The sequence below is a fragment of the Coregonus lavaretus genome (assembly GCF_964263955.1).
Source record: "Coregonus lavaretus genome assembly, chromosome: 19".
NCBI lineage: Eukaryota > Metazoa > Chordata > Actinopteri > Salmoniformes > Salmonidae > Coregonus > Coregonus lavaretus.
In genome coordinates this window covers 19,297,069-19,309,481 of record NC_140006.1, presented here as the reverse complement: position 1 = coordinate 19,309,481, position 12,413 = coordinate 19,297,069, and positions in this window count along the sequence as shown.

Sequence of the window (12,413 nt, the reverse complement as noted above, 5' to 3'; positions counted from 1 at the left end):
CAGAGCTCTAGAGTTCCTCTGTGGAGATAGGAGAACCTTCCAGAAGGACAACCATCTCTGCAGCACTCCACTAATCAGGCCTTTATGGTAGAGTGGCCAGACGGAAGCCACTCCTTAGTAAAAGGCACATGACAGCCCACTTGGAATTTGCCAAAAGGCACCTAAAGACTCTCAGACCATGAGAAACAAGATTCTCTGGTCTTACGAAACCAAGATTGAACTCTTTGGCCTGAATGCCAAGCATCACGTCTGGAAGAAACCTGGCACCATCCCTAAGGTGAAGCATGGTGGTGGCAGCATCATGCTGTGGGGATGTTTTTCAGCGGCAGGGACTGGGAGACTAGTCAGGATCGAGGGAAAGATGAACGGAGCAAAGTACAGAGAGATCCTTGATGAAAACCTGCTCCAGAGCGCTCAGGACCTCAGACTGGGGCGAAGGTTCACCTTCCAACAGGACTATGACCCTAAGCACACAGCCAAGACAACGCAGGAGTGGCTACGGGACAAGTCTCTGAATGTCCTTGAGTGGCCCAGCCAGTGCCCGGAATTGAACCCGGTTGAACATCTCTGGAGAGACCTGAAAATAGCTGTGCAGCAACGCTCCCCATCCAACCTGACAGAGCTTGAGAGGATCTGCAGAGAAGAATGGGAGAAACTCCCCAAATACAGATGTGCTAAGCTTGTAGCGTCATACCCAATAAGAATTGAGGCTGTCATCGCTGCCAAAGGTGCTTCAACAAAGTACTGAGTAAAGGGTCTGAATACTTATGTAAATGTGATATTTCCGTTTTTATTTGTAATAAATTAGCAAAAAATTCAGAAAACCTGATTTTGCTTTGTCATTATGGGGTATTGTGTGTAGATTGATAAGGGGAAAAACAATTACATCCATTTTAGAATAAGGCTGTAAAAGTCAAGGGGTCTGAATACTTTCTGAAGGCACTGTAGGTCCCATTGCAAGACCTTATTAATATCATCAGGTTATTACCAGGTTATTACTCACACCATTACATTGATAACGCTGTGGCTCTGGTGGATGGCAAGAACAATATGAATACAGCCTAACCATAAATATACAGTACAGTACATACAGTGCCCTTTCATAGCACAGACCGTCCTGTCCTGTACATCATGGACATGCATCAATGTCTTAGCAACTCAAGCAAGGTCACCACTGACCAGCACAGAGGCATGGTACAGGCGCATAGGTAGCACAATCACACATAAAGGGCACAGCATAGACAGACGGACACACAGGACATAAATATAACACAAGCACAAAATCACAATGTCAACACACAAGACAAAGTTTGAGGGGTTGTGGTAAGAGTTGCCATTACACTTCATGCAGATAAAGTTGTTCCTTTATAAAAGGAATACGTGTAATGTATTGAATTCATCAATCAACCAAACAATTTAGTGACTCTCTTACACTGACTCTATGCACACTCACTGGACTCTACCCACATGCTCACACATACACTACCGGTCAAATGTTTTAGAACACCTACTCATTCAAGGGTTTTTCTTTATTTTTACTATTTTCTACATTGTAGAATAATATTGAAGACATCAAAACTATGAAATAACACATATGGAATCATGTAGTAACCCAAAAAGTGTTAAACAAATCAAAATATATTTTCAAATATAGCCACCCAAAAGTACTTGCTACATTTTAAATGCTTAGCAGGACAGGAAAATTGTTCAATTCACGCACTTATCAAGAGAACATCCCTGGTCATCCCTACTGCCTCTGATCTGGCGTACTCACTAAACACAAATGCTTCATTTGTAAATTATGTTGGAGTGTTGGAGTGTGCCCCTGGCTATCCGTAAATTAAAATAACAAGAAAATTGTGCCGTCTGGCTTTCTTAATATAAGGAATGTGAAATGAGTGGGGCGGCAGGTAGCTTAGTGGTTAAGAGCATTGTGCCAGTAACAGAAAGGTTGCTGGTTCTAATCCCCGAGCCAACTAGGTGAAAAATCTGTCGATGTGCCCTTGAGCAAGGCACTTAATCCTAGTCGCTCTGGATAAGAGTGTCTGCTAAATAAAAATGATTTATACTTTTGATACTTAAGTATATTTTAGCAATTACATTTACTTTTGATACTTAAGTATATTTCAAAACAAATACTTTTAGACTTTTACTCAAGTAGTATTTTACTGGGTGACTTTCACTTTTACTTGAGTCATCTTTTATACTTTTACTCAAGTATGACAATTGGGTACTTTTTCCACCACTGTCCAACACACTCACACACACACAAACACACACACACATATCGACGCCACACACACACACACACACATAAACATACTTTCACACTCCACATATGCTGCTGCTACTCTGTTTATTATATATCCTGATTGCCTATTCACTTTTACCCCTACCTACATATTACCTCAACTATGTCGTACCCCTGCACATTGACTCTGTACTGGTACTCCTTGGATATAGTCTCGTTATTGTTATTTATTGTGTTAGTATTTTCTATTTTAATTTGCTAATTTTCTTACTTTTTAACTCTACATTGTTGGAAAAGGGCTCGAATGTAAACATTTCATGGTAAAGTCTACACCTGTTGTATTCGGCGCATGTGACAAATACAATTTGATGTGATGATTTGACAATATTGGCATGCAGTTTTACCATGGGATATGACAGGTTTTAAATGATTGTGGATCACTTTTTCCCTCCCTTCTAACATCCATTAAAAGAATGTCACACCATGTTTAAATCCTCACAGCAGGACTTGACATCAACAGAAAGAGGAGTGGGTGGCTTTTTCTTTAACAGCTGTAATTTGTGTTTTCCAATCACCATGCTGATTTCTGCTCATTATACTTTGGTTTCACACCGGTAAGTGAGCAAAGTTTGGATTGATTGACTCTAATTAAAAATTCGAGCCATGGATTTATTATCATGCTAGCTAGCCACAAATGTCACAGACTTTCACAAATTATTATCCTGTTAAGATAAATGTCTTGGACATCAAAGGAGTGTGGAAACACAGGGAACATGTAGTATTATTTTCGCAATACATTTTGTTTGGCATGTTTTTTACGTGTTGTTGGTCACACATTGGAAAAGTAGCCTACAAAGCTTATGTGCAGATTTCTAATTTCTGACTGAGAATCAACAACATTCATATATTGGTAGGCATGCAAGATTGGTATTGGTATGTACTATCCAAACTTCAGTTGTCTACTCTAAGAAACAACAAATGACAACTCATAAACGGTTTTCCACTGAGACGGTGGAAAGACAGAAATTAGAGGCGTGTTAGTTACTTTAGATGTTTTATTGTCACACTGGATTGGTGCCATTTTAAAGAGTTAGCCACAGTAGTACAGCACCCCTGAAGCAAATTAAGGTTAAGTGCCTTGCTCAAGGGCACGTCGACAGATTTTTCACCTTGTCAGCTCGGGTATTTGAACCAGCAACCTTTCAGACACTGGCCCTACACTCTAACCGCTAGTCTACCTGCCACCCTTCTAGATAACCTTCTTGAATATAGGTTTGTAGAGGAAAGGTATATTACTGGAACCTTTAGAAGTTTACCAGTAAACTACCAGAATGTTGGTATCTTTCAAGGATTTTATGTAATCTATCACAAGACATCTAGTGGCCCTTTTGGGTACTTCAGATTATCACAGGTGTCTGTAATACTCTCTGGCCCTCTGTATGGCCTTGAATAAGATTATTTTAAAATAAAGAATAGAATGACAAAGCTGGAAAAGATATGTATATATATATATACATACATACATACATACATACATACATATATACATACACATAAACATACATACACTGTATATATATTTTCTGTTGTATTTTTGACTTTATGTTTTGTTTACCCCATATGTAACTCTGTGTTGTTGTTTTTATCGCATTGCTTTGCTTTATCTTGGCCAGGTCGCAGTTGTAAATGAGAACTTGTTCTCAACTGGCTTACCTGGTTAAATAAAGGTGAAATAAAAAAATAAAAAAACATATACATACATATACATACATACTGTATATATACACATATCCTTTTTAAAAATATATTTCCCTTTATTACTTTCCAACCCCACCACCCCTTCCCTAATTGGAGTAAACTAGTGAACAACCATGCTTAGGCTTCTACTTCCAGCTAATACATACTATATACATTTCATGGACACAGTCAATTTTACAATAATTCTATTTTGTTTGTTTTTACTCCTGAACTTCCTCTACCCCCAACCTCTCCGATCATTTTCATGATGTCCATCCGTTTTGCTTCTACTAAAACATGGCAGCATCTCCCTACTTGATATGTTAGACACAGGTGCAACTCCACTCTATTATTTCCTTGCCTCCATGAGCTTCATGGCTCAACTCTCTACTGCTCTTAACTCTAGCCATTTTGAAACCAGCTTGGTCTCATAGACTAGACATAACATAGTAAAGTAAATCCGGGACGCTCAAATTAGCATGATATGTTACGTTTGGCATGGTTACATACAGTGAGGGAAAAAAGTATTTGATCCCCTGCTGATTTTGTAGGTTTGCCAACTGACAGAGAAATGATCAGTCTATAATTTTAATGGTAGGTTTATTTGAACAGTGAGAGACAGAATAACAACAACAAAATCCAGAAAAACGCATGTCAAAAGTGTTATAAATTGATATGCATTTTAATGAGGGAAATAAGTATTTGACCCCTCTGCAAAACGTGACTTAGTACTTGGTGGCAAAACCCTTGTTGGCAATCACAGAGGTCAGACGTTTCTTGTAGTTGGCCACCAGGTTTGCACACATCTCAGGAGGGATTTTGTCCCACTCCTCTTTGCAGATCTTCTCCAAGTCATTAAGGTTTTGAGGCTGACGTTTGGCAACTCGAACCTTCAGCTCCCTCCACAGATTTTCTATGGGATTAAGGTCTGGAGACTGGCTAGGCCACTCCAGGACCTTAATGTGCTTCTTCTTGAGCCACTCCTTTGTTGCCTTGGCCGTGTGTTTTGGGTCATTGTCATGCTGGAATACCCATCCACGACCCATTTTCAATGCCCTGGCTGAAGGAAGGAGGTTCTCACCCAAGATTTGACAGTACATGGCCCCGTCCATCGTCCCTTTGATGCGGTGAAGTTGTCCTGTCCCCTTAGCAGAAAAACATCCCCAGAGCATAATGTTTCCACCTTTAGGTGCCTCCTCCTCCAAACACGGCGAGTTGAGTTGATGCCAAAGAGCTCCATTTTGGTCTCATCTGACCACAACACTTTCACCCAGTTCTCCTCTGAATCATTCAGATGTTCATTGGCAAACTTCAGACGGCCCTGTATATGTGCTTTCTTGAGCAGGGGGACCTTGCGGGCGCTGCAGGATTTCAGTCCTTCACGGCGTAATGTGTTACCAATTGTTTTCTTGTTGACTATGGTCCCAGCTGCCTTGAGATCATTGACAAGATCCTCCCGTGTAGTTCTGGGCTGATTCCTCACCGTTCTCATGATCATTGCAAATCCACGAGGTGAGATCTTGCATGGAGCCCCAGGCCGAGGGAGACTGACAGTTATTTTGTGTTTCTTCCATTTGCGAATAATCGTACCAACTGTTGTCACCTTCTCACCAAGCTGCTTGGCGATGGTCTTGTAGTCCATTCCAGCTTTGTGTAGGTCTACAATCTTGTCCCTGACATCCTTGGAGAGCTCTTTGGTCTTGGCCATGGTGGAGAGTTTGGAATCTGATTGATTGATTGCTTCTGTGGACAGGTGTCTTTTATACAGGTAACAAGCTGAGATTAGGAGCACTCCCTTTAAGAGTGTGCTCCTAATCTCAGCTCGTTACCTGTATAAAAGACACCTGGGAGCCAGAAATCTTTCTGATTGAGAGGGGGTCAAATACTTATTTCACTCATTAAAATGCTAATCAATTTATTACATTTTTGACATGCGTTTTTCTGGATTTTCTTGTTGTTATTCTGTCTCTCATTGTTCAAATAAACCTACCATTAAAATTATAGACTGATCATTTCTTTGTCAGTGGGCAAACGTACAAAATCAGCAGGGGATCAAATAATGTTTTCCCTCACTGTAAGACAGAAGGTTACTTACAGTAAGTTAAGGCAAAAAAGAAAGTAGGGTGGTTGGTCGGGGTGGATGGATAGTCATAGAACGCGTACCTCTAGCAACCCAAAGATTGAGTGTTCGAATATCATCATGGACAACTTTAGCATTTTAGCTAATAAGCAACTTTGGAACTACTTACTACTTTTTAGCTACTTTGCAACTATTTAGCATGTTACCTAACCCTTCCCCTAACCTGCTAACCTAACTCCTAACCCTAACCTTAGCCCTAACTTTAACACCTAACCCCTAGCCTAGTTAAAATTAGCCACCTAGCTAACGTCAGCGTTAGCCACATAGCTAACATTAGCCACAACAAATTGGAAGTCTTAACACATCATACTTTTTGTTAAATGTTTTGATATTGTACAAGTTGCAATTTGTAATATATTGTACGAATTGCAATTCATAACATATCATACGAATTGTAAATCATAACATACAGTGGGGAAAAAAAGTATTTAGTCAGCCACCAATTGTGCAAGTTCTCCCACTTAAAAAAGATGAGAGAGGCCTGTAATTTTCATCATAGGTACACGTCAACTATGACAGACAAATTGAGAAAAAAAAATCCAGAAAATCACATTGTAGGATTTCTAATGAATTTATTTGCAAATTATGGTGGAAAATAAGTATTTGGTCACACTCCAAACTCCACTATGGCCAAGACCAAAGAGCTGTCAAAGGATACCAGAAACAAAATTTTAGACCTGCACCAGGCTGGGAAGACTGAATCTGCAATAGGTAAGCAGCTTGGTTTGAAGAAATCAACTGTGGGAGCAATTATTAGGAAATGGAAGACATACAAGACCACTGATAATCTCCCTCGATCTGGGGCTCCACGCAAGATCTCACCCCGTGGGGTCAAAATGATCACAAGAACGGTGAGCAAAAATCCCAGAACCATACGGGGGGACCTAGTGAATGACCTGCAGAGAGCTGGGACCAAAGTAACAAAGCCTACCATCAGTAACACACTACGCCGCCAGAGACTCAAATCCTGCAGTGCCAGACGTGTCCCCCTGCTTAAGCCAGTACATGTCCAGGCCCGTCTGAAGTTTGCTAGAGTGCATTTGGATGATCCAGAAGAGGATTGGGAGAATGTCATATGGTCAGATGAAACCAAAATATAACTTTTTGGTAAAAACTCAACTCGTCGTGTTTGGAGGACAAAGAATGCTGAGTTGCATCCAAAGAACACCATACCTACTGTGAAGCATGGGGGTGGAAACATCATGCTTTGGGGCTGTTTTTCTGCAAAGGGACCAGGACGACTGATCCGTGTAAAGGAAAGAATGAATGGGGCCATGTATTGTGAGATTTTGAGTGAAAACCTCCTTCCATCAGCAAGGGCATTGAAGATGAAACGTGGCTGGGTCTTTCAGCATGACAATGATCCCAAACACACCGCCCGGGCAACGAAGGAGTGGCTTCGTAAGAAGCATTTCAAGGTCCTGGAGTGGCCTAGCCAGTCTCCAGATCTCAACCCCATAGAAAATCTTTGGAGGGAGTTGAAAGTCCGTGTTGCCCAGCGACAGCCCCAAAACATCACTGCTCTAGAGGAGATCTGCATGGAGGAATGGGCCAAAATACCAGCAACAGTGTGTGAAAACCTTGTGAAGACTTACAGAAAACGTTTGACCTGTGTCATTGCTAACAAAGGGTATATAACAAAATATTGAGAAACTTTTGTTATTGACCAAATACTTATTTTCCACCATTATTTGCAAATAAATTCATAAAAAATCCTACAATGTGATTTTCTGGATTTTTTTTCTCATTTTGTCTGTCATAGTTGACGTGTACCTATGATGAAAATTACAGGCCTCTCTCATCTTTTTAAGTGGGAGAACTTGCACAATTGGTGGCTGACTAAATACTTTTTTTCCCCACTGTATCATACGAAAATGGATGATGTACATCGACAAATTAATACATACCATACAAAATGTAACATATTATACTAATTGGAGTGTCCCGGATTTACATTTACTATGTTACGTCTACCCCTGAGTCCAGGTTGTTGAAACATGTAACCACTTTTTCTTCTTCCTGTAAAACGTAGTAATTACCCTGATGGCAAGCACCGAAACAACTGCTCTCTCATGAACAACCAGAGAGGAAGGCTTTACGGGACAAGGAGCAAACCGACCCCCATTTACCTTGATCCCAAACAGACAGACAGTATTAGACTACCTGTAAATCAGTTCCCCCCACCATATCTTTACAACCTGTCTGTTTGATATAGTGAAAGCCCCTTCACTGACTGTGACATGTCACAAATTATTACACCAATAAAATACCACAGGTACTGTGTGCTGTGTTATGTTTGCGAGACATGTTCTGAATTTTGTTTACTCATCATAGACTTTACATAATAATACCAGTGTGTATATACAGCGGCTTGCGAAAGTATTCACCCCCCTTGGCATTTTTCCTATTTTGTTGCCTTACAACATGGAAATAAAATGGATTTTTTGGGGGTTTGTATCATTTGATTTACACAACATGCCTACCACTTTGAAGATGCAAAATATTTTTTATTGTGAAGCAAACAAGAAATAAGACAAAAAAACAGAACATTTGAGCGTGCATAACTATTCACCCCCCCCCCCCCCCCCCCCAAAGTCAATACTTTGTAGAGCCACCTTTTGCAGCAATTACAGCTGCAAGTCTCTTGGGGTATGTCTCTATAAGCTTGGCACATCTGGCCGCTGGGATTTTTGTCCATTCTTCAAGGCAAAACTGCTCCAGCTCCTTCAAGTTGGATGGGTTCCGCTTGTGTACAGCAATCTTTAAGTCATACCACAGATTGTCAATTGGATTGAGGTCTGGGCTTTGACTAGGCCATTCCAAGACATTTAAATGTTTCCTCTTAAACCACTCGAGTGTTGCTTTAGCTGTATGCTTAGGGTTATTGTCCTGCTGGAAGGTCAACCTCCGTCCCAGTCTCAAATCTCTGGAAGACTGAAAAAGGTTTCCCTCAAGAATTTCCATGTATTTAGCGCCATCCATCATTCCTTCCATTCTGACCAGTTTCCCAGTCCCTGCTGATGAAAAACATCCCCACAGCATGATGCTGCCACCACCATGCTTCACTGTGAGGATGGTGTTCTCAGGGTGATGAGAGGTGTTGGGTTTGCGCCAGACATAGCGTTTTACTTGATGGCCAAAAAGCTCAATTTTAGTCTCATCTGACCAGAGTACCTTCTTCCATATGTTTGGGGAGTCTCCCACATGGCTTTTGGCGAACACCAAACGTGCTTGCTTATTTATTTCTTAAAGCAATGGCTTTTTTCTGGACACTCTTCCGTATACGGCTTAAAGTGGTCCTATGGACAGATACTCCAATCTCTGCTGTGGAGCTTTGCAGCTCCTTCAGGTTTATCTTTGGTCTCTTTGTTGCCTCTCTGATTAATGCCCTCCTTGTGTGGTCTGTGAGTTTTGGTGGGCAGCCCTCTCTTGGCAGGTTTGTTGGGGTGCCATATTCTTTCCATTTTTTTATAATTCATTTAATGGTGCTCCGTGGGATGTTCAAAGTTTCTGATATTTTTTTATAACCCAACCCTGATCTGTACTTCTCCACAACTTTGTCCATGACCTGTTTGGAGAGCTCCTTGGTCTTCATGGTGCCGCTTGCTTGGTGGTGCCCCTTGCTTAGTGGTGTTGCAGACTCTGGGGCCTTTCAGAACAAGTGTATATATACTGAGATCATTTGACAGATCATGTGACACTTAGATTGCACACAGTGTTTATTTAAGTAATTATGTGACTTCTGAAGGTAATTGGTTGCACCAGATCTTATTTAGGGGCTTCATAGCAAATGGGGTGAATACATATGCACGCACCACTTTTCCATTATTTATTTTTTTGAATTTTCTGAAACAAGTTATTTTTTTCATTTCACGTCACCAATTTGCGTCACCAATTTGCTGCTTCAGTGTTTTTAGATATTTTTGTCAGATGTTACTATGGTATACTGAAGTATAATTACAAGCATTCCATAAGTGTCAAAAGCTTTTATTGACAATTACATTAAGTTTATGCAAAGAGTCAATATTTGCAGTGTTGACCCTTCTTTTTCAAAACCTCTGCAATCCGCCCTGGCAGGCTGTCAATTAACTTCTGGGCCACATCCTGACTGATGGCAGTCCATTCTTGCATAATCAATGCTTGGAGTTTGTCAGAATTTGTGGGTTTTTGTTTGTCCACCCGCCTCTTGAGGATTGACCACAAGTTCTCAATGGGATTAAGGTCTGGGGAGTTTCCTGGCCATGGACCCAAAATGTTGATGTTTTGTTCCCCGAGCCACTTAGTTATCACTTTTGCCTTATGGCAAGGTGCTCCACCATGCTGGAAAAGGCATTGTTCGTCACCAAACTGTTCTTGGATGGTTGGGAGAAGTTGCTCTTGGAGGATGTGTTGGTACCATTCTTTATTCATGGCTGTGTTCTTAGGCAAAATTGTGAGTGAGCCCACTCCCTTGGCTGAGAAGAAACCCCACACACGAATGGTCTCAGGATGCTTTACTGTTGGCATGACACAGGACTGATGGTAGCGCTCACCTTGTCTTCTCCGGACAAGTTTTTTTCCGGATGCCCCAAACAATCGGAAAGGGGATTCATCAGAGAAAATGACTTTACCCCAGTCCTCAGCAGTCCAATCCCTGTACCTTTTGCAGAATATCAGTCTGTCCCAGTCGCTCTGGATAAGAGCGTCTGCTAAATGACTAAAATGTAAAATGTAAATGTAATGTTTTTCCTGGAGAGAAGTGGCTTCCTCGCTGCCCTTCTTGACACCAGGCCATCCTCCAAAGGTCTTCGCCTCACTGTGTGTGCAGATGCACTCACACCTGCCTGCTGCCATTCCTGAGCAAGCTCTTCACTGGTGGTGCCCCGATCCCGCAGCTGAATCAACTTTAGGTGACGGTCCTGGCGCTTGCTGGACTTTCTTGGGCGCCCTGAAGCCTTCTTCACAACAATTGAATCTCTCTCCTTGAAGTTCTTGATGATCCGATAAATGGTTGATTTAGGTGCAATCTTACTAGCAGCAATATCCTTGCCTGTGAAGTCCTTTTTGTGCAAAGCAATGATGATGGCACGTGTTTCCTTGCAGGTAACCATGGTTAACAGAGGAAGAACAATGATTTCAAGCACCACCCTCCTTTTAAAGCTTCCAGTCTGTTATTCTAACTCAATCAGCATGACAGAGTGATCTCCAGCCTTGTCCTCATTAACACTCTCACCTGTGTTAACGAGAGAATCACTGACATGATGTCAGCTGGTCCTTTTGTGGCAGGGCTGAAATGCAGTAGAAATGTTTTTTGGGGATTAAGTTCATTTTCATGGCAAAGAGGGACTTTGCAATTAATTGTAATTCATCTGATCACTCTTCATAACATTCTGGAGTATATGCAAATTGCCATCATAAAAACTGAGGCAGCAGACTGTGAAAATTAATATTTGTGTCATTCTCAAAACTTTTGACCACGACTGTACAGTAGGCCTACATGTGTATATCTCAGTTGAATGTGTTGGGGAGGTGCCTTCATTTGATATATTGCTATATAATGTTTAAGAGAAAGCAGGTGATTTTATTTGGCCCCCCAAGTTTTTTTAAATTGTGGGGGCAATTTCAGCAGAAATGTTGCAGATGGGAAGGTTCAAGTCCCTAGTGAGACACCATGGAAAAATGGAGGGGTGTATTGCGAGAGGAAATGGTAGAATGATGATTTATTGGGGAAGATGGATTGATCTGTGGCTGTCTGAAGGGTGGAATTGATGAGTGTTGGAATAATTATATACACAAATGCACAGTGTAAATGTCTGAGGTCCTCCGATCAGGGGTGAGGGTGGGGATGTGATTATTGTATGTTCTGCTTTTCGTTATTTATGTTTTGTGGTTTGGCTTCATGCTGTGAGCGGTGTGTGTGCTGGTCCTGGTAGTTATGGGTGCGCTTGCTTCCATGCCTTCCCGCCTGTGGAAAATCCCTTTGGGCCATGGGTGGGGCCTTGCCTTGCCTTGCTGGCATCTTGGGGAGGGTGGGGGCGAGCACACCCTCTGACCAGAACACCCACTGTGGGAGCGGCCATTTGTATTTTCTGTATTTATTGTATTGTTGTTTTAAATCAAAAAAAATTAAAAATGTTATAGTCAAATACAGTATTATATCAGTTTGGGCTTCTTGCGGTCAATTTGCAGTCTACAAATTATTTGTTATTATGTTTTAGGCCCCCTGACCATCCGCTCAAGAAAAAAACGGCCCACGGCTGAATGTAGTTGATGATCCCTGATCTATAGTAAATTGAATTGTTACCC